At 43.1% G+C, this 22,066-nt stretch overlaps 1 protein-coding gene across 1 annotated transcript in view; it reads right to left on the bottom strand.

The window, feature by feature from the left end:
* Nucleotides 1-22,066, bottom strand: part of LOC120226383 (adenylate cyclase type 2-like) — a gene marked incomplete at its 5' end in the record, with an annotated part of 193,035 nt that overhangs the window by 23,919 nt on the left and 147,050 nt on the right. The window lies entirely within an intron of this gene.

Here is a 22,066-nt window from a genome sequence, read left to right as displayed (position 1 = left end):
GTTCCTCTCCCTCTTCTCCCCCACTTCTGCTTTCTAGAGTTGGGCCTGGTCAGGGCCTAAGGGTCCCTAGGACTGCCCCAGAAGGAGTGCTCCCAGCTCCAATCCCAGCCCCAGATACAGGTGGCCTCTCCGCCCCTCTCTACTATGAGCATCCCTGGGCCTGAGTGTGTTCTGGGACTCATCCTGTGGCATGACTGCCTGCCTCTGAGAATCTCTCCTTCATTAGACTTCACGGTTTAGAAGAGGGACTTGACTACCACCAAGCACAAGAGCTATTCCTTAAATGATCACTGAGTAAGTCATTGAGAGCGAATGAATGAATGAATGGTCTATTCCAGCTCTATGCTTTTATTGCATATTTCATTGCTGTTCCACTGCTCCTGAAGGCAAACAAATCCGGGCCTTAAGAGTTGAATGCAGGAGGCCACAGGGACAAGGATTGAGGCTGCTGATGGCCTCTGAGCTGGCCCCCTCAGCTCTGGAACCTCCTGATGGCAAGGGGGCCCCAGGACTGCGGCCCGAGGGCACCGGGTTCTCAAAGACGGCTCTGTGCACCTTCCCAAGAAGCTGCCTGAACACTGGCTTTGAATCCAGCCCAAACCTCAGCCCCAGCCTCTCCCTGGCCCGCCTCTTTCTTCCTTGCCTTCAGGCACACAGCAGAAATAGCAGTTGACAGAGGAAAGAAGGAACCAGCTACAGCCTCCTACTGTTTCCTTACCCTTCAGACAGTTAAAAAGAATCAAGATAGAGATTTCTGGATTCACTTCTGAGCAGCTCCCACCGGAGAAAACATCTGCTGGGCTGGCTCTTACAGAAGCTTCGAAACGTGCTTCCCCTTTACCTCGCTTTCCTCGCTTAGCTGAAACTTGCTTACTATGTGTATGTAGCCAAGCTTAACCCTTCAGTTTGGAGCAAAAGTGAGACTCCTTTTAGAAAAATAATGAAGACTCCAATTCGCGGACGGAGTAGAGGCATAACCTCAGGACTACACCATCTGTGATGTTTAATTCTGTGAGTACCAGTGAAGAACCACCACCACAACCGTAATAATAACAGGGGCTGTAATACATACTGGGGTGTATGCGCCTCTTACCGTGGGGTGGGTCCTGTTTCAAGCACAACCTGTTTCATACAGCTCTCCATGGAATCTTATCATTATATAAGTTGAGACTGGGATGGGAGACCAGAGGGAGAGAGAGAACCTTCAGCAGGCTCCACATTGGGCTTGATCCCGTGACCATGAGATCATGACCCAAGCTGAAATCAAGAGCTGGATGCTCAACCGACTGTAGAGCTCCCCATTTAAAAAAAAAAAAAAAAAAAATTATTGTCAAGCTGGCTGACATACAGTGTGTACGGTGTGCTCTTGGTTTGGGGGGGGGGGAGATTCCCGGGATTCATCACTTATGTACACATCCCAACAAGTGCCCTCTTCAGTGCCCATCCCCCATCTAGCCCCCCACCCCCAGCCTTCCATCAATCCTCAGTTTGTTCTCTGTATCTAAGAGTGTCTCATGGTTTGCTGCCCTCTCTGTAACTATTTTTCCCCTGGTCTTCCCCCATGGTCTTCTGTTCAATTTCTCAGGTTCCACATTTGAGTGAGAACATATGACATCTGTCCTTCTCTGACTGACTTATTTCATTTTGCATAGTACTCTCCAGTTCCACACATGTTACTGCACATGGCAGGATTTCCTTCTTTCTCACTGCCAAGTACTATTCCACCCTATATATAAACCACATCTTCTTTATCCATTCATCAGTTGATGGATACTTGGGCTCTTTCAGAAGTGCTGATTCACAGGGGCACGTGCATCCCAATGTTTATAGCAATACGTGCAACACTAGAGCGCCCTATTTTATAGACAAGCACACGGGGAGGAGGGGGTTACTTACCCCAGTCCCCTGGGAGCATAGGAGGCCAGACCACAGGCCAGGCAGTCCAGCCGCTGCTCTCGGCCACTGCCGATGCAGAATGCACACCATCAGGTTTTAGGAAAATGTTTTTGATTTTTCTGCGGTTCACATGTTCTCAAGTAACTAAAACATAGTTTTTCTGGTTGGTTTCGGTAGCTAATGACTCAGGTAAATGGATCCGTATTACAAGTACCACCTGTGTTGTCAGTGAGGAACAAAGAAGCTATTTACCAGAATGAGCTTCTGTGCTGACTTGGGTAACCGTGCCCCACACAGGGGCTAAACCAAATGACAGAGCATTTGATTATCATGGAAACAGATCCCCATGCAAGGCTGTTATTTTGTGCCTCCAGTTACCCATCTGGGAAATGGACACTGAAAGAGTTACTTTCTATTTCTTGCAAAATACACTGTGAGATCTAGCTTCCCAACCACGAAACGGTGACAAGGAGAGAAATTCCTCTATAAGTAAAGGAATAGAAGACTGAAGAATAACATCTACTGAGAATTTTTTGGTGACTACACACCCATACACACACACACACACACACACACACACGCACGCGCGCACATGCTTCCCCAATATGAGGAAGACACATAGATGCCAAAGTAGGCTCTCAGGCCAGCCAGTGCTGGTAGATGTGGGGTTCACTCTGACCCCCACCCACAGGAGAGGCGTGTTGACGTGTGCTGATGGCTCGGAGCCTGGAACCTGTGTTGGATTCTGTGTCTCCCTCTCTCTCTGCCCCTCCCCCGCTCATGCTCTGTCTCTCAACAATATAAATGTTAAAAAAATTAAGAAACAAAAAAAGCCATCATCACATAAAATTCTGGTATGCCGACATCATTTGCTAGTATTTAAAATTCAGTTGTTTGTCACTTAGAGACATCCAGAGCTCAGGGGGTGTCAAACACTGCTACTTTTGTTTCTGAACAGTAGAGAGGAATTTTTATCTCCAACGAGAAGATCTGTGGGAGAAAAGAGAATAACAGATTGCTCTTTCCTTGAGGGTTCACACCATTTCTCACCAAGCCAGGGACTGAAAACATTTTGTGCATGTTTGGAAAAAGCTGATTTAAATGCTCCCAAATATTTCTGAGGCTGAGGGAATTACCATAAATAATGTGAATACAAATGTATGCGGAGATGGCTCCTTAAGTTATTAATATGTAAATCCTAAAACAAGAAATGCTTGAAAATTGGCAATGCCAATGGTCTATAAGAAACGTGCTGTTTAATAAAAAATAAAATAAAAAGTGAAACGAGTACTGACCACGCTTTAATAACAATGCTCGGTTGTTTCTCGGTCACTCCTACTTTCCTTCGGGGAGCTTGCACTGGGTGTGAGGGGCTGTTTGGGCACCCACTGCAATGTGTTCATTATAAGGGCCAATTATAATTAGATAATGAACAAAACCACTATCCCTTGCAAAGCACTTTGCCTTGAAGGACAAAGAAAAGAGATTAAAAGGGAGAAGGAAAGAAGGCAAACCAATTTAGAATTTTATACCAATGTCTCAAATAATTGGCTTAGAGAAGCAGGCTCTGGATTCGGTCCATAGAACCTGGCCTTGGGGCTCTGTTCTGCCTTTGACCTAGTCATTCTTCCTGCTATTAAAAAGCGTTTATGATGTTAAAGGAAAAGGGTAAAGGAACGAGCTCTTCTTATAAAAGCTTTGGATTGTTTTCTTTAATAATTTTAAATGGATTCTTTGGGGTGAATGCTTCCCAAATAAAGAAAATTCTTTCCTCCTGGTGAAGTTTTTGTTCACTGGGCCATCTATTCATCAAACATTTTCTTGAGGACAAGACAGACAAATGTCCCCATGCAGATTTACATTCTGGCTGGGGACAAGGGCAGCAGATGCATTACCTTAGTAAATAAGTGAAAAATTAATTACAGACTGCAAAGAACAGAGAAGGGAAGTGCCCTGACAAACGGACACACATGAGAGCTCCAGGCTCCTCACAAAGAGAGGCAAAATATCAATTATCATTATAAAAACCAGAAAGGCTCCACAACTCCTCCTCCATTAAGCTCCTCCCCCAGGAGGCTGCTCCCTTGTGAGGCTCCTCCCCCAGGAGGTTGCTCCCTCATGAGGCTCCTCCCACACAAGGCTCCTCCCCCAGGAAGTTTCTCCCTGATGCCATTTGAGTTTCTCCTCTTGTTTTCCTTCTAAAGGTCTGCCCAGTGTCCCCAAACATTGGAGTCCTACATGCTGCCTCTCCTCTCATGCTCCGTCCACATCTGGTGATAACATAGCTAGGCTGGCCAGCCTCAGCACACATCTCACATCACCGCCTCTACCACTTCCACTGCTCGTGCCCAGACTAAGCCACCAGGCCTCGTGCCACAGCGTGGCGTCTAAACCAATCTCACAGCTCTGCTCCCCCACCCCCATCCCCTTTCGGCACACACAGCCACCCTCTCTGAATAAATGAAAGTTGGGCCCTGTCATTCATTTCCTCATGAAGCTCTGCTGGCTTCTCAAATCGACTCAGCAAAAGTCAATGCCCTTTACATCGCTGCCCCAGCCATGCATGGCCAACCCTCCGCCTCTTCAGTGCCATGGCTGTGTGCTCTGCTCCTGCACACTGGCTTCCTCACACCTCGCCCTCTCTTGCACCAGATGTCCGTATCCTTACATCTCACTCACATGACTTTATCATGATAATTGAGCGACATATTCCAACCAAATAACAATGAATCCCTCCCTCTCCCTCAGCGCTGTAATGACTTTCCTTGCTGTATTTTATCACGCTATGCCACACACACATATATGTTTGCTTCCATCTCATCTTCCCCCAACTAGAATGCTAATGTCATAAAGGCAGGGCTTTTATCATTTGTGTTCCCTGCTTTCCCCAGTTTAGAAAAAGCGCCTGAGAGTAATGCATTAATCCACGTTGTACGGGTATCTTGGACAGACAATATCTGTTTCAGTATTCCGTAAGACTAACAATGCTACTCTCCTCTTTTTGAGTGAGTTTTATCAGCTTTTCTTTTCTTTCCTCATCCCATCCTTTGCCTCTGCTCCACTTCATCCTCACTGGGGATACACAGGGAGGAAGACAGAAGCAAACACACTCACTGGAGTGAGCAGAGGACGATGCAATCCCTACTCTCTAACTCATGCCTTCCCTGGGCGGATGAGGGTTTTCCTGGCCAAGGTCAGGCCAACAACTGATTTTACTAAAACCCCTGGCAAGCCAAATTCACGTTCTTGAGTTGCAGTCCCCAGTCATGAGCCACTTTAAATTGAAATAATACCCACTGAGCTCAGGAGATAAGAAACTTCTTTGTTCTGGATACTCAAGTGCTCAATATTAGAAACTTTTACACATAAAAGTAAGTTTTGATAATATTCCAACATTTCTTGGGAGAAACTGCTGACAGGAAGAGCATTATCTGTGGAATATTTGTATTTTATTGCTAAAATATTTTATTGCAAAAACCAAACCTTATAGTGGCACTTTTATATCAAAAAAATGTCAACCTAATACGTCTCAGTGAGTATTTTGGACATGCACACACACCCTTCACTGATGTACCTCATAGTTTTTAATGTGAGTATTGCCTCTTCCCCAGATGCCTACAACTCAAGAATTTCTCCACAGACAGCAGGCAGCTCAGGTTTCTGGAATCCAGGATGCTCTGTACCCTCCTGTCCCAGAGCGTCTCCCTGCCTCGAGGTCCCTGGGCCATTACTGCCTCTTTGGCTTGGTTCCCCTTCTGCATATTCAGGTCCATGGTCCAGGCAACTCATTCCCATTCCCTCCCCCCGCCCGCCCCCCCCAACAGAACGCTAGACAGATCGGGACGTGGTTAACATTGCTACACACGATATGAAAAGAACAGTAAGTGGATACTGCTGATAAAATCGACTCTTTCGTGTATGAATAACAAGCCTTTGATTTTATGAGTAAGAGGCAGGATCGAAATGAAAGCTGCCCTGGGAAGTAATAAATGAGTGCGCAGACTCATCCCAACGGGACAGCGATCAGCTGCTTCCACAGCTCTGCTCGGCGCTCTGGGCACTGCTCCTGGTCCCCAAACTTACCCAGAATGAATCCCAATCAACCTATTCATCATCGCCTAGATAGAAAAGGCTTGGGGCCAAAAACAGCGAACTAGGAAATCTGCGTAAATAAACCTTCAATCTACACATTCTCCATTCTCCCTTACATAACATGGCAAATCATAAAGCACCAGGAGGAACTCTCTTTTTCATTAAGTTCACCTTTCTAAAGGAAATAAGCTATAGTTTTGCTACTATTTTATAGAGGCGCCTTTGTGTGGTGGTGTGTTCAGTGTTGTACATAATTCAGGCAGGATTTTCTTGACGTTGCCTGTTCCCTGATGAAGCCCAGAATTTCTGTTCAAATGTACTTCATTCCAAGGCTCCTTGCTTCAGGATGTTCCTCTATGTTGCATTTACCAGGGGAATCAGATCTGCCGGTCTCCGCACAATCCCAACGCAGACTTCACAGATCATACGAAAACAAGTAAGTGGGTCTTCCTAATGATTTTACTTATTTTTAGGGTTTTTTTGGGAAGTTCTCCAGATTTTAATTTTTTTAAAGACAATTTTTGCAGTGTATATATTTTCTTCCAGTTCCAGGAAGAGCCAGACCCTGGGTAGGAAATGTACACTATCTGCATGGTAAGTGAGGAGACAGTGGTCACCGCAGGAAACCCGAGCCTGTCCACTGGGAGCAGCGTCTCCCTCCCCTTTCTTCTGATTTTGTTTTCTGTCTTCCAATAAAATTATGCCTTATTTTCATATAGGTTGTGAGACATCTCTTTGACCCTATTCTTCCATTAGTTTATCAATTACTAATGACAATTTTTTTACTCTAGGATGTTATTTGTAATTTACCCAAAAGATATCAACTTCCATTTGGCAGACTTTCCTAGAGTCTTTTCTCATAATCTTTTAAAATGATTTCCAGATGAATTACAAAACATATTAATAAACACTTATGAAAACTTTTATAAAATATTGGGAACAGGGAAAGCCTTTCTAAACAAGACTGAGCCCTGGAGGCAATAAAGGAAAAGTGTCATGTTTAAAAACCCACAATTTTAAATGGATAGCCAAAGCCACTATAAACAAAGACAAAGGACAGGCTTGGGTAAATGTATTTGCAGCACATATAAAAACATGAAAGCTTAATATCCCTGCTATAGATAGGACTTTCACAAATTGAAAAGAAAGAAAACAAACAACCCTGTAGGGAAAAAAGATTTAAGAAGCGACTTCAAAGATGAGGAAATACAAATGGCCAATAGCCATGAATATCTTCAAAAGCTAAAAAGATTTACCTCCTACTCTAATTTTTGAAGATACCAATGAAACCACAATAAAACTTTAAAATTAAAAAAGGATGACAGATTTAAATAGGAACCACTTGTCTTCAGGGAATGCTCTTTGTGTCACCAGTGTAAAAATAAGAAAAAAAAATCAAAATTGCAATTACAGAAATACACCTAATAAGAGTACTGAGCATATAAATAATTGAGATGAATTAACAAAAAAATTTAATTAAAACTGCTCAAGGGTCCAGAAGAGAAAACACACTGAACTTTTTTCCATATATACCAACATAACCATATCTGTACTGCAAGCTCCTCTGGGCCTTTGTTCCCGCCATAACATACATCACTTTCGGTAGTAGTGCTGGACTATATCATGGCCCCGTCAAATAATTTTATACATTATTTCACCTTTTCTGATGATGGAAAGCCGGTGACACTTTCTTGAACTAGTAAACTATCTTCAGAGAGGAAAATCTTGCTTCCTATAGTCTCAGATGAACAACAACTTGTCTTCCCAAATCCAAACCAACAGAATTTGCAATCTTTTCGAGATGCCTTTGAATAGAGGGCATAAGGATTCTAGACGGCTTATAGAACTATACAACTATTTTTAAAACTGCAAGTTTATAAAAAGATGGCCACAGATGAAATGCTACCTGATTTTGCAACAGGGCATCTTGAATTAATACTATTCTCTGGTGCATCCACGAGATTCACTACCATCGTTATCTGAGAAAAGGAAATTAAATGGCAGAACTCAAAGATTTCCGGTATTAATTATTAATCTCTACTATTCTATCATTTTTTGCAAGTGTCCCAAATTTACCTTCCTCATGCCTCTTTTTACATCATTACTTTTTTGTTCTTCACACTTGGCTGAAGTACAGTAACCCTTCCAAAATGACTCATTCCCTTTCCATCTCATTTCAGTTAGAAAAATGTAATAGAAATGATTCTGTTGGAAATATTTAAAAATGTACTATTTTTCCAAATAAATTCATAAAAAAAATAGGAGACACTTTGAAAAATTAAAATTAGCTCCTGAGAGACATACAATGTCCAAATAAATAGGGTACGGGGCATATTTGAGTTGGAGACAGTAAATATGTGACAATGCCAATCCCTACCCAATTCATTTATACTGTTAACACACAATTAATATGCCAATGGACCTTTTTTGGTAATTGTATAGTTTGAGAAACTACCGTAATACCTTGACCTGGGTGACTCGAATGACTGCAATTTAACTTCTCACAGTCCTAGAGGCCACAGGTCTGAGATCAGGGTACCAGTCTGGTCGGGCCCTGGAGCTTCTCTGCAAGCTATTGTATGGCCTTTTCCTGCACATTGGGAGAAAAAGACCAACTTCTTATAGGGACACTGGTTGCATGAGACCAGGACCCTACCTTCCTGATGTCTGCTAATTCTAATTACCCCCAAAGGCTCCATCTCCAAATACGATCACATTGGAGGTTAGGGTGGCACCTTGTGAATTAAGGGGAGAGGTTACAAGCATTCAGCCCATAACAGTAATTTGATTAAAAGAACACATTTTATGTGGAAAACTAAACAAGAGATCATACCTAATAAAATCTGCTTCGTCAGTTATGGGTTTCAAATCAGTAGGCAGATCAATGGAATATTACCATGGTTGGCTGATCGTGTGCTATAGACAATACTTACTTTTGGCTCTGTGGGCCAAACTGTTCATCTCTGTGGGAGCACAGCAGTAGCCATTGATTACATATACACAAATTAACATGCTTTGTTTTAAGAAAACCTCACAGACATTGAAACGGAAAATTCACGTAGCTTTTAAGTGTCACCAACTATCTTACTGCTTGTTTTCTCCCCAATCATTTAAAGATGTAAAAAATCTGTCTTAGCTCAAGAGCTCTACAAAAACAAACTGTAGACCTGATTTGGCCTGTGGCCTATAAGTTTGCTAACCCCCTGAAGAGAAAAAGGAACGCTGTAACAGAGTCTAATACACATAAAGAATTAAGATGTTATGAAGGACGCATCACCAACCAGTGAATGAGATCAAGGCTATTCCGTAAGTAGTGTGAGAAACTGGCTACACAGCAGAGGGAAAGAAATCATGGTAGACCTTCATCCACCAACAACCAAAATGAATTACGGATGAAGAATTAAGTGTAAAAAAAGAAAAATAAAGTCATTAAAACTAAGGAAAAATGCAGGTGAGTAATTTTGTAGTGAGAAACCCTTTCTAAGTCTAAAAGAGGCTCCTCCTGGGAGTCTGTCTGTCCTGCCTGCCTTCCCTGCTGTTCCCTTTCGGTTGTCCGCCCGAAGCTCGAGCACCTGAGAATGGACTCCATATTGCTTCTCCAGGGGACCGCCAGGAGCTCCCATGATATAACCTACACGGTAGCACCGACAGGCGCTCCCAGCACTTCTGATCATTCTGTCCTGGAGGAAGCGCCCTCAAAGCCTTTCTCCCCGCAAACACATTAAAACCATCAAGTGAAGTTTGCACTGGTTGAGCAGGGTTAAATGGGTTCCTTCACAACTGATTCCAGAAGTTTCCTCAGTCATGTAACTGTTCCTCCCCTCCCTATACCCTGTGGTCCTCAGACAGTTGGCTCTCATGCTGTGTGGCCGCCACGGATAAGCCTGGCTGGAATATCTGGACTCCCATCAATGAAAATCAAAATCAAAGCTGTTGTATGTCAATGCCATTGCAGAGTGGGGCGCAGGGGGTGGGGAGCGATTGAGCGGACACTAGCATGTTTAATTCCAAATCTGTCCTTGCTTTGTGTCCCTATACTTATACTCCCTTTTATGCACTCTTCTTCTCCTTTCTCTCCCCTACTTGTCCAAAACATAGAATGGAATCATATTTTTAAAGTGGTTGTTGTCCTTCTGAATGTTGATTCTATTTCAGTTCTTAATTCAACAGGACAGGCCATGTCCATTCAGTCATGCAGACAGGCTTTTGACAGCCGGGCACCTGGCCCCAAGTGAGACTTGAGGGGTGCTCATCTGATCCCCACCCACTCCCTTCCAGGTGCAAGGACCTGTTAGCAGTGGACACTGGAGAAGGAGATGAGATGGGGATGGGGAAATGACAGTATGCGTCATTTCAGGACCTCACAACATAGTACGGAGGAAGTCAGATGAAGACATCAAATTCAAGATACTCCCCAGGGCTACCGAAGTCAAGTTACAGGCAATTTACTAGGCCATCACTGGGAGCAGGGACACCCACCTGGGCAGGAGGCAGGACGAACTGAGATTTCTTGCAGTGGGTTGAGTTGAGTCCCCGGGATGAAATAAAGTTAGTCATGTGAATAATGGCATGTTGCAGCCAAAAGAGAGTGCTCTGTGTCTCCGCAGGCAAGGGTTTGGATCCTAACTCTACTTGGCATGTATTATGTAATTTTGGGTAGCTCCTTCACATCTGAGCCTCAGATTCTTCACTTATAATCCCAGGAATTAAATGGTCTACATCTGTATCTTTCTATGTCTATGTATGTATGTATGTATGTATGTAGCTATCCATCCATCCTCTCCCTCCCTTCCTTCCTTCCTGATTATCTACCTGATTATCTATTCATCTATCTTTCTTTCTTTCTATCATCTATCTGTCTATCTATCTATCTATCTATCTATCTATCTATCTATCTATCTATCACTTCTCTCCATGAAGAGAGATAAATGGATGTAGACATGGATGTGGATTTGGATACATACATAGGCATAGACACAGAGTCTCTCTGTACCCATCCAGGTACAAGCTCAGATCATGTTTCCTTTCATTTGCCCACTGTCTCATTTCAAGATGACTCTTCATTCACATGCATGTTATGCTAACAGATCACCTACGACAGTCTGCCGACCCACAGGGCTCCCTGGCTGCCGGGCTTTCTCGGACAGTCTTACATATAGATCATTGCGAACATGTCTGGACAAATTAAAAGACAGCCAGTTAGCCACCTCAACGTACCCCCAGGGAAGCACAGCCCCCAAGGCTCCTGTGGCCTGCTCATCTGATTAGTTGTCTTCTTTGCTGAGAGGAAGCCCTGTAGCATACTTGGTGAAATGTAATTAACTGTACATTTTCTTTCTGTCACATTTGTCAGAATTCATGAAAACACTGAGAACTGCCTGGCACAGATGTGTGCCTGAGCGAGGAGGCCCTGGGCAGGAAGACAGGGTAGGGAAGCACTTGAGTGTGAAAGAAGGTGGCAAAGGGGCAAGTGTGCACATGCATCGAAGACCTGGACACGGCTTGCTGTTTAAAACTCCAATTCGAGTTTGAATTTCCACATCACTAATTTGGTGGCGCTTTTTGTCTTGACCCCCTAGACTGCCTCTATCACCATGTCATGGCTTAGTCTAAATCTATAATGCTGTTTTGCCCTTAAAATAAAATAAAATAAAATAAAATAAAATAAATAAAATAAAAATGAAATTATAAAACCAGTGCATTGTTTTCCTTCCAAATATAATCATAATCATATCTATTGATCTTGAAACAGGAAAATATAAACTGAGGTGGCTGGATCTGGGGACAAGCTTGTCTAACACAGAATTAAGTAGAGTCTTTTTTTCTCAAAATGAGGTCCACATTTCCTCACTTACTATAGAAAGTCTGCCTTTACATATGGTGCTCTGGCCGACAGCTACTAGAATATGAGGTAGGTAATGAAACGAATAGTGTGCATGCACTCCCAAACAAGAGTGAGAAGCTGGACGCCCAGGACAATCCTGGCAATAACTGGTGATGTCATTCTCTTAAGCTACTTTGGTTTGTGGGTAGGATCTCATTATGGTTTATCATCATCTCATTATGGTTTTAATTTGTTGATTAATGAATTGGAGGCTCTTTGTATGTGCTTATGGACCATTTATATGTCATCCTTTGTGAAACGTCAGTTCAGATCTTGTCTCATTTTTGATAGGGTTGTTTTTCTTCATATTATTGAATCATAGGAGTTCTTTGCATATTGTGGGTTAAAGTTTTTTTGTCAGACTTCCATCTGGCAAGTAGGTTTCCCAGTCTGTGGCTTACCTATTCATGTTCTAACCAGTGTTTCAGAGGAGCAGAATTTATTCTCTTAAGATTCTGATCTTCTGTGTCCTGCATGAGAAACCCACTCTCTGTGTTAGCCCCAACAAAGATGTAGTTTTGTGTTTTCACTTAGGAGTTTTATAGTTTTGGTTTTTACATTTAGCTATGAATAGATGATCCATTTGGATTTTATTTCTTTATGATAAGAGGCAGAGATAGAGGATTTTTGTTTTTGCTTTTGTTTCTCTCATGTATATTCGGTTGTTTCGAAATCATTTTGAAGACTTTCATTTACCAGTGAGATTTCTTTTGCATTTCTTTTGCCCCCAAATCCAATAAACACATTAGCTGGGTCTGTTACGAACTCTGTACTCCCGTTCCACCACCCACTGGTTGATGTTCAAGCCAGCAACACCCATTCTGAAGACGAAAGCCACCAAGGTGAGTAGCTTTACTTCGTTCTACTTTTACATGATCATTTTGACTATCCTAAGTCCTTTGCATTTCAATATAAAGTTTATAATAAGCCTATAAATTTCTACAAAAAGCCAGTTGGGTTTATTATCACTGGGACTGACTGTATACAGACAACAATCCTGAGAAAATTTACAACTTAATAATTTTGAGGCTTCTAACCATGAACACAATACACTCTGGTCTCTTTGAAATGCCTTCCACAATGTAATTTTACATGTAGAGATCTAGCTGTCTTTTCTTACATGTATGATTAAACATTCTGTTCGTTTACACAGCTGTGAACGGAATTCTATTTTTACCTTGTTTCCCTTTACTATTATTTTTCATTTTTTTTCCTGCCAGTATAGAAATCTACAACTGAATTTTGTTTAGTGGCTTTGTATCCCCCAACCTTGCTACGTTTGCTTCTTAGTTCTAGGGGCCGTTTACATGATTCCTGAGGATTTTCCACGTAAATAATTGGTCCTCTGTGAAAAGAGACAGTTTTGCTTGTTACTCTCTATGTTTTATGCCTTTTATTTCTTTTTCTTGCCTCATTTCACTTGTATGACCTGCAGTAAAATGCTGAATAGAAGTGCCTCGTCCTGACTTAGCGGAAAGGTGTTTCATATCTGGCCACTGAGTAAGGTGTTAGCTGTGTGTTTTTCAAATACACCCTTTACTGGTCTGAAAGTGTTTCCTTCTCTTCTCAATTGTTGAGAGTCTTTATTATAGAAGGTGTTGAAATTCAATCGAATGCTTTTCCATTTGTTGCAATATTCATATAGTTGCCCTCCTTTATTCTGTCAGTGTGGGGGGATAAATTGATTAATCTGAGCATGTGAAACTGACCCTGCATTTTTGGGGAAAAAACAATCTAGTCAAGATAGATTGTCCTTTATATATATTGGTGGATTTGATTTGCTAAGATTTTAATAAGGATTGTCCTTTATATATATTGGTGGATTTGATTTGCTAAGATTTTAATAAGGATTCTGTATATAAATTAACTGGGAATAGGGGTCACTTTCTTTCGAATATCTTTGTTAAATTTTGGTATCTGCAATTATACTAGCCTCATAGAATGAGCTGAGAGGTGTTCTTTCCACTTCTATCTTTTTAAATGGTTTGTATAAGATTGGAGTTATTTTTTCCCCTAATTATCACCAATTGTTCAAAGAGGATTTGTCTCTTGCTCTTTTTCATTCTTTAATTTTTAAAAAATTTTTAATGTTTATTTTTGAGAGAGAGCATGAGTGGGGAGGGGCAGAGAGAGAGAGGGAGGCACAGAATCCTAAGCAGGCTCCAGGCTCTGAGCTGTCAGCACAGGGCCCAACACAGGGCTCGAACTCACGAACCACAAGATCATGACCTGAGCTCAAGTCAGATGCCCAACCGACAGAGCCACCCAGGTGCACCTCTTGCTCTTTTTCATCCTATCAGTTCTCTCTTCAGTTATTTGTAGCACATGTACATCCATGACAGTTCTGTCCTCCTAACAAAGGCATCATCAGATTGTGACAAGTCTGGTAACTCTCTGGGTCCTGAATAGGATCTTGGGGCGGCCATTGCAACTTTAGGGTTCTTGTTTGTATGGCGTATCCCTCACACCCTTTTATCTTTAGCTCCACTGTCTCTCTATATAAAGTACATCTTTTGCCAACAGCATATTCTTGGGTCTTGGTTTTTATCAATTCCTTTAATATCAACCTCTTAGTGTATTTAGTCCATACATTTTTGTTCTCATGTACCTGGGGAGGCCACCAATTGTATTTGAGTCACCCTTATTAGAAAGGTTTTTTTCCATCCTCTATTTTTGTTTATTATGAGTATTGTTTTAAATGTAAGGTTCCTCCATGTTTTTCATGGCTCAATAGCTCATCTTTTTGTATCACTGAATAATATTCCATTGTGTGGATGTACCATAGCTCAGTGTTCCATTCAATTGTTGAAAGATATCTTGGTTGCTTCCAACTTCTATTAATTATTAACAAAGCTGCTATGAACATGCATGTGCAGGCTTTTGTGTAGATGTTAAGTTTTTTTAAACTCATTTGGATAAATACCCAGGAGCACAGTTACTGGATGGTATAGTGAGATTACAGTTTGCTTTGTAACACACTGCCCAGCTATCTTCCAAAGAGTCTACACCATCTCAAATCCTTTCTACATTTTTAAAATGTTTATTTATTTATTTTTGAGAGAGAGAAAGACAGAGCGTGAGTGAAAAAGGGGCAGAGAGAGAGGGAGACAGAATCAGAAGCAGGCTCCAGGCTCCAAACTCTGAGCTGTCAGCACAAAGCCCGATGTGGGGCTCAAACCAACCACCCATGAAATCACGACCTGAGCTGAAGTCAGACACTCAACCGACTGAGTCACCCAGACGCCCCTCAAATCACTTCTGTTAATAATGATCTGTCCCCTTAGTAATCTTTTCTGCCAGAGACAAAGCCCCTCTGCAAGCTTTCCTCTGGTTCTAGGGCTGGGTCCTGTGCTCGTTCCCAGAGCGGCCCCCGGGAAGGGAAAACAGACCACGGTGATTGGGAACCGGTCAGAGTTCATCTGGAGCTGGAGAGGGAGCCACGTGTCCTGAGCACACTGCTGAGTAAAGCCGGCACAGGAAGCCAGGGCCACACACAACTGCACCTGTGCCGGCCCAAGGGACAGAGAAGGAAGAGGCAGCTGACAGAGACGCTAACTCAGCCCGGCTTGGCCTGACCATTACACCCTGCCTTTTCTTTCCTTTCCTTTTCTCTTTTCTTTCAATTGAGATGCGATTGACTTATAGCACTATGTTAGCTTTAGGTGTACGACATGCTGATTTGATATCTGTATATGTCAACAGGATTACCACAACAAGTTGTTACCATCCATCACCCCACGTAGTTGCCAAAAACTTTTCCTTGTGATGAGAGTTTTTAAGATCCACTCTCTCAGCAACTTTCAAATGTGTAATACGGTACCGTATCGTCCACTCATGTTAACATAGTTATTAGCAGGGCTGGATTGGATCTACCACTTTACTAGCTGTTTTATGTCTGTTCCATCTGCTGGTATGCTCCTCCTCTCCTCCTGTCCATTTTCCTTTGGGTCAACTGTTTTTGGTTTTTTACTTTTTTAGTTCCATTTTGATTCACCCATTGGCTTCTGGGCCCTAACTCTGTGCATCACCACTGGAGTGACTGCTGGAGGCTACAGGACGCATCCCTACCTCTTCCACCTGGTGGCACCTGAGAGCCACGTGCCACACGGGGAACAGCAGGGCCCCCCCGGCCTCCACTGCGTCCCAGGATTCTGTCCAGTCGTTGCAGCGTTCAGGAGTCCGCCTGTCTGTGTGGGGTTCACATTCAGTACTGGGGCTCCCCCGCTGCGGCCTATCTGCTCCTATTCCAGCAGCTGGAGTGTCATTCTTACTGGTGGCCCGGTCCAGGAAAACTGCAGATTCTCTCCACAGTCATCCCTCCCTCCTGGGGCCAACTGACTTCCCCCAGGGACCCAGAGCCAGAAGAGCTGAAGACTCCAGGAGCTGTTCTTTTCATCCAAGTGCTGACTCTTATCTTGTTCTGCTTCTTTTCGGCCTTTCTCTGGTGCTTTCGGGTAGTTCTGTTTTATACTTTATCCAGACTTTGTAGTGTTATTTCGGGGGTAATCAGTCTGAGAGGAGCTGCTGTGCCATAAGCGAAATGTGAAACTCCATGTCCCATTGTAAAGATAAGGAAAACTGAGGCACAGAGGTTAATGAACTCTCCTAAGGCTTGCCGTTCCAAGGGCGTATCTTTAAAGCCAAAGACCATGACCTTCCAACTTGAGAGGAAACGTATCTGTACCACCTATGAGGGGTCTTTACTTGCCCGTGTCTCTATGTCCCCGGACCCCTGCTGGCCCACCAGAGAAGACCACACGTGGACCCAGAGTGGCTGCCTTGTACCGCCTTCCACTGGACATTTCCAGGGAGCTAGCTCGGCCTTGCAGGGACATGGAGGAGGCAAGAAAGGTGGACCCTGTTCAAACATGAACCTGGTCAGGAAGGACAGTCCCACAGCACTAAGACCAATCATGCCACAGACTCAGATAAAAACAAGCTCTGAACATAATATACCTGCCCATGGTCCCCAAACCCTCAATTACTTCAGACAAATCACATAAATAAACAATACATTCACTGTAAAAGCACCCAACAAAAAAAAAAGCAAAAAGAAAAAGAAATCTTGCCGAAGAGAAGAATTTATCTTTTAAAAAATACCCAGGCAGCAAGTCGGAGCACGTGAAAGATATTTTGGTGCGTGGAAAGGGCGAGAATAAAATGCCAAGTGTTCATGCGGGGAGACCTCAAATGTGCTGTATTTATGTAACTTTCGAAATAAATAGTGCTGGGCTCATCCCAGAATCCCCCCGCACGGCGGCCGCCAGCCTCACAGCACGGCGGCCGCCAGCCCCACAGCCATGCACAAGTGAACACTCTGGAGGCTCCCTTTTGCAGAAACTTCTCCAGGTGCTCTGAGACAGGTCAGGTGCCAAGAAACAAAACGCCAATTGGTCCACACCACAGGCATTCTCACTGTCTGCCTCTCTGATCACTGCATGTTATGTCGGTATAAACGGTCCAGGGTCGCAGGACCCACAGAGCAGGGTTTTTCCAGATCGCTGGAGGGAGCACACAGCGTACAATGGCTTTCGTAGAACACGGAAGGCTCCCCAAGAGACACACGCCTGTGATGTGCCCCTGCCCGGCCTCTGCCCAGCAGTAATGGCTACTTCTCTCCAGCCCTCTCCCTCTCCAGATCGCCCAGGAACTTGACTTCCCTATTATTCTTGTTACAATAGTCAAAATGTTAAGTTTCTTTACAAATCTAGGGAAATACACACAAAACAGAGAGGTTTTTCAAAAGACGTGTCTTTCTCGTGTGCTGAAATAGCTCCAGAGCTTAGGGCTCTCCGGTAGGATCAATTCTGTGTGGCACCCACTTTATTTAATATCAACAGGGAAATGCAGAGCTCAAAATCTATTCTGAGCTGCTTATTTTCTCCAAGCGTAAGTTTGCTTCTCAAGTTTTGAAAAGAGAAACTTCCCTTCCAAAAAATAAAAGCATAATGCTCACATAGTTGTTGGAGCACAAAAAATTCAGGATGGTGATCTGCCTTCTTAGCACAGAATTCAGGGAGCACCTGGAGACAGACAGCCACACACACAGCCACACACACACACAGCCACACACACACACAGCCACATACACACACCAGCGTTTCTTTTTTTTTTTTTAATTTTTGTTTTTTAATGTTTTTATTTATTTCTAGGAGAGAGAGAGAGACAGCGTGAGCAGGGGAGGGTCAGAGAGAGAGGGAGTCACAGACTGAAACAGGCTCCAGGCTCTGAGCTGGCAGTCAGCACAGAGTCCGACGCGGGGCTCGAACCCACGAACCGTGAGATCATGCCCCAAGCGAAAGTTGGACGCTTAACCGACTAAGCCACCCAGGCGCCCCACACACCAGCATTTCTTAAATATCTCTACACACTTTCCTTTTCTCTGGTCCACTGGAGTCAGATAACAGATTCTCAGAGCTTCCCTCTTCCTTCTGTTCTAGAAGCAAGTTTTGTCCCTAACATTTTCCAGATTTCGTTTTAATAAATTTACTAGTAGCAGTTGAAGATCTTCATGCTGGGAGTCATAAGAAAGTCATCCAGAGGGAAACAGACCTCCTCGAGTGTATTTGTAACACCTGGGCAGACTTCTCAGAAGTTTCTCTGGCTGTTTCCCAGCTAGCTGCTGGCTCCACCCCATGGCGCCATATCACCTTACTTTACACTCCTTGAGTGCAAATCACAAACCCCCTTTCCTTTAAAAAAAAAAAAAAAAAAAAAGCCTGTGTGCCAGGCACATGCACATCAAAATCACACAGATGCATGTTACTTGCAAATCCGGTGGAAGGTAAAACTGTGTTGAAATATTCCAAATACAGGATCAATCGACTTTAATGTCTTCCCCAGAACACAGAGTAGCTTCATATGTGCTTTAAAGACCATCTTGCATTCTTTGGGCATTTACCTGATAATAAATTATAACTGAAATGCCCTGTTGGCTTTAATGTAACACAACTGCTCTCACCCCACAGGTCGGCTCTAAGACGTGACCTCTTCACAGGGCCCCTGGGTGGCTCAGTCAGTTAAGTGTCCAACTTCGGCACAGGTCATGATCTCATGGTCTGTGGGTTCAAACCCTGCGTCGGGCTCTGTGCTGACAGCTCAGAGACTGAAGCCTGATTCAGATTCTGTGTCTCCTTCTCTCTCTCTGGCCCTCCCCCTCTCACGCTCTGCATCTCTCTCTCTCAAAAACAAATACCCATTAAAGACAATTTTTAAAAAAAGCTTAACATGTGACCTGTTCAGACTGGCTGTCCCTGGCCACCCTGAAACGCCTCCACGGTCCCATTTCGCTGGCTGGCAGAGACTGACTAAAGTTGGGAATATCAGACAGTCTATGAAAAACGCAACAACAGCATCGCTATCACGAACTCCGGGGAAAAAAGAATAATTTTCAGCACAAATTCATGAGAAAGGAGTTAGGTCTCCAGGGATGTGGGAAACTTTTAAGGCACACACTGGGATGCAAGCATACTAAGAGTTTACATTTTCAGTACAGATAAATCTATTCCGGTAAATCACGCCTGCACACAGATGTTCCTGAAAATAGTCTGCCAACTTCAGATAGGTTTGCAGTCTACTTGTTAAGCAAAATCTGTTTAATATTTGGGAATGTACCTAGAACGAAGCCCATAGTCAAGAGACCTTTTAACAACAATGTCGATGGGCGTGCGTGGGGATTAAATGTCAATTTCTGTTATTTACAAACTATGTGACCTTCAGCAAGTTGCATAAACTATTGGAATTTCAACTTCATATGCTGTAAACAGGAGCACAGCCATTTTGTCCATTACATTATTTTTAATGTTTATTTTATTTCTGGGAGACAGAGAGATAGAATGCAAGCAGGGGAGGGGCAGAGAGAGAGGGGGAGACACAGAATCTGAAGCGGTCAGCACAGAGCCCGACACGGGGCTCAAACCCACGAAGCGCGGGATCATGACCTGGGCCGCAGTCAGATGACTAACCAACTGAGCCATGTAGGCACTTCCGGCTTGTTCTGTACATTTAAAGTAAAGCAATCCCGGGGCGCCTGGGTGGCTTAGTCGGTTAAGCTTCCGACTTTCGCTTAGGTCATGATCTCACGGTTCGTGGGTTCGAGCCCCGCGTCGGGCTCTGTGCTGACTGCCAGCTCAGAACCTGGAGCCTGTTTCAGTCTGTGACTCCTTCTCTCTCTGACCCTCTCCTGCTCACGCTGTCTCTCTCTCTCTCTCTCCTAGAAATAAATAAAAAACATTAAAAAATTAAAAAATATAAAAAAATAAAGTAAAGCAATCTGTTGGATACTATTGCTTTGTGCGGTGTCTGGCACACAGCGAGAGCTCAAAGCTGGGAGGTGCCATTTTTATATATCCAAGAAACCTTTGAAATCCTTGGCCTGTTTTATAAGGTATCATGAGCAGATTCCTTATTTTCTGCACGCCTGTCACCTAAACTATCCAGCACGTCACTGTCTTGATTCCAAATGCAAACCAGAAAACGCAATGCAGGCGTGTGCCCTCGGTAGTTAATGGGCCTGCCTGCCCGGTAACCTATAGAAGAGCCTCTAGGGGGACATGAGTAGGTTCCCCAGCCACCCTCCCTCCCCACGAGGCAGCCCTTGAGGCTGCAGACATACGGAGAGCCATCCGTGGTGGCCCCAACACAGCTCTGGTACTGCCCTCCGGTCCCTGGGAGGACCCTGTACTCCACAGTGAGCCAGGAAGAAACATGTTTGGCTCCGCTCCACTGGGGGCTGAGAAGGGAAGGTCAAGGATGCTGAGACCCGCGGCTTTCTGGATACAGAGGAATAAGCCCTAACGCTGTACCTGGATGGTCAATTTCAACAGATCTCAGTCTGAACAATACTTCCTTGCTGCTTTAGTAAGTAGAAAAGAATAGTTCCACTTGCCAAAAATAGGCACAACACACACACTCTCTCTCTCATAAACAGGTTCACCATTCTTAATTCTCGATAAACAACGATGCCATTTTAAGGATAACTCATTTTAAAAATATCAATTTTGTTTTCCAATAGATATGATTATTTGTAATACATGAGATTTTCTTTTGCACTCATTTTAAAACAGAATTATGTTGGTACGACTGGTCCATGGACATATTCGATTAAAAATAGAGCTGAAATTAACTTTCCTAACTGATCCGTAACTGGATATAAGTTTGTCCCATTCCAAGAGAGTAAATATAAAACGAATGGCCTTATCAAGGGTATGAATAGCAACAGAGTGTGAATTAGTCTAACTCTGGGAAGATCTAGATTTTAGGAATATTTGAAATAAAAGATAATCTTCAGTGAAATCAACAAAGTAAGAGCAAGGCATTACTAAAACCTGACTGCAAGAGCACTTCATGTTTTAAAAGTTCTGCATCATTGGCTTTGGAAAATAAAAGCAATCATTTCACTACTGTTTCTAGAACATCTTTCTTATGTTTAAATAAATTGAGTTTTAAAACATTATATGTTTATTTTAGAATGTGGGAGGGAAAGAAAACACAGGAAAAAAAACATTCAAAATCAACTATGATCTAAATATCTATAATCAAAAATAATCCATTTCAGTATTTGGATATGTATCCCTCCAATATTTCGGTTCATGTGTTAACAACTTGTCTAATGAAAATAGAATTGTAATATTCCTATAATGTTGACAGTATAATGTAAGTATATGTTTTCCCATATCATTAATCTTCTAAATCTTCATCTGATACTATTTGATCATGACCACATTTATTTAAGCCAGTCCCTACTGTCGGATACTTCTTTCCACTTTTCGTCATTATCAAATATACTGGGATAAACATTCTTGGCTAAATTTCTGCACACATTCATTGGTATTTCCTCTTTTTTAAGTTTATTTACTTATTTTGAGAGAGAGAAAGAGAGAGCACGGACAGTGAGGGGCAGAGAGAGAGGGAGAGAGAGAATCCCAAGCAGGCTCTGCACTGTTAGCACAAACCTAACATGGGTTTGATCCCAAGATCTTGGGAACATGATCTGAGCCTAAATCAAGAGTCAGACGCTTAGCCAAAAGCCTTCCAGGCACCCCCTCATTGGAATTTCCTTAAGATACATGAGGACAAGCATCACTGGTAAGGCAAAGGGCATTGTTGCTATATTTTAACAGACTGCCTTCTAAATACAAGACCTACTTAAGGGTCACAAGTAGTGGGGAAGGAGGGTCCTTGGCAAAGGTTCCT

The sequence above is a fragment of the Hyaena hyaena genome, unplaced genomic scaffold (assembly GCF_003009895.1).
Source record: "Hyaena hyaena isolate Hyena2069 unplaced genomic scaffold, ASM300989v1 scaffold_1670, whole genome shotgun sequence".
Lineage (NCBI taxonomy): Eukaryota > Metazoa > Chordata > Mammalia > Carnivora > Hyaenidae > Hyaena > Hyaena hyaena.
Note: the sequence above shows the minus strand (reverse complement) of the source record. Positions and strands in the feature narration are given on the sequence as shown.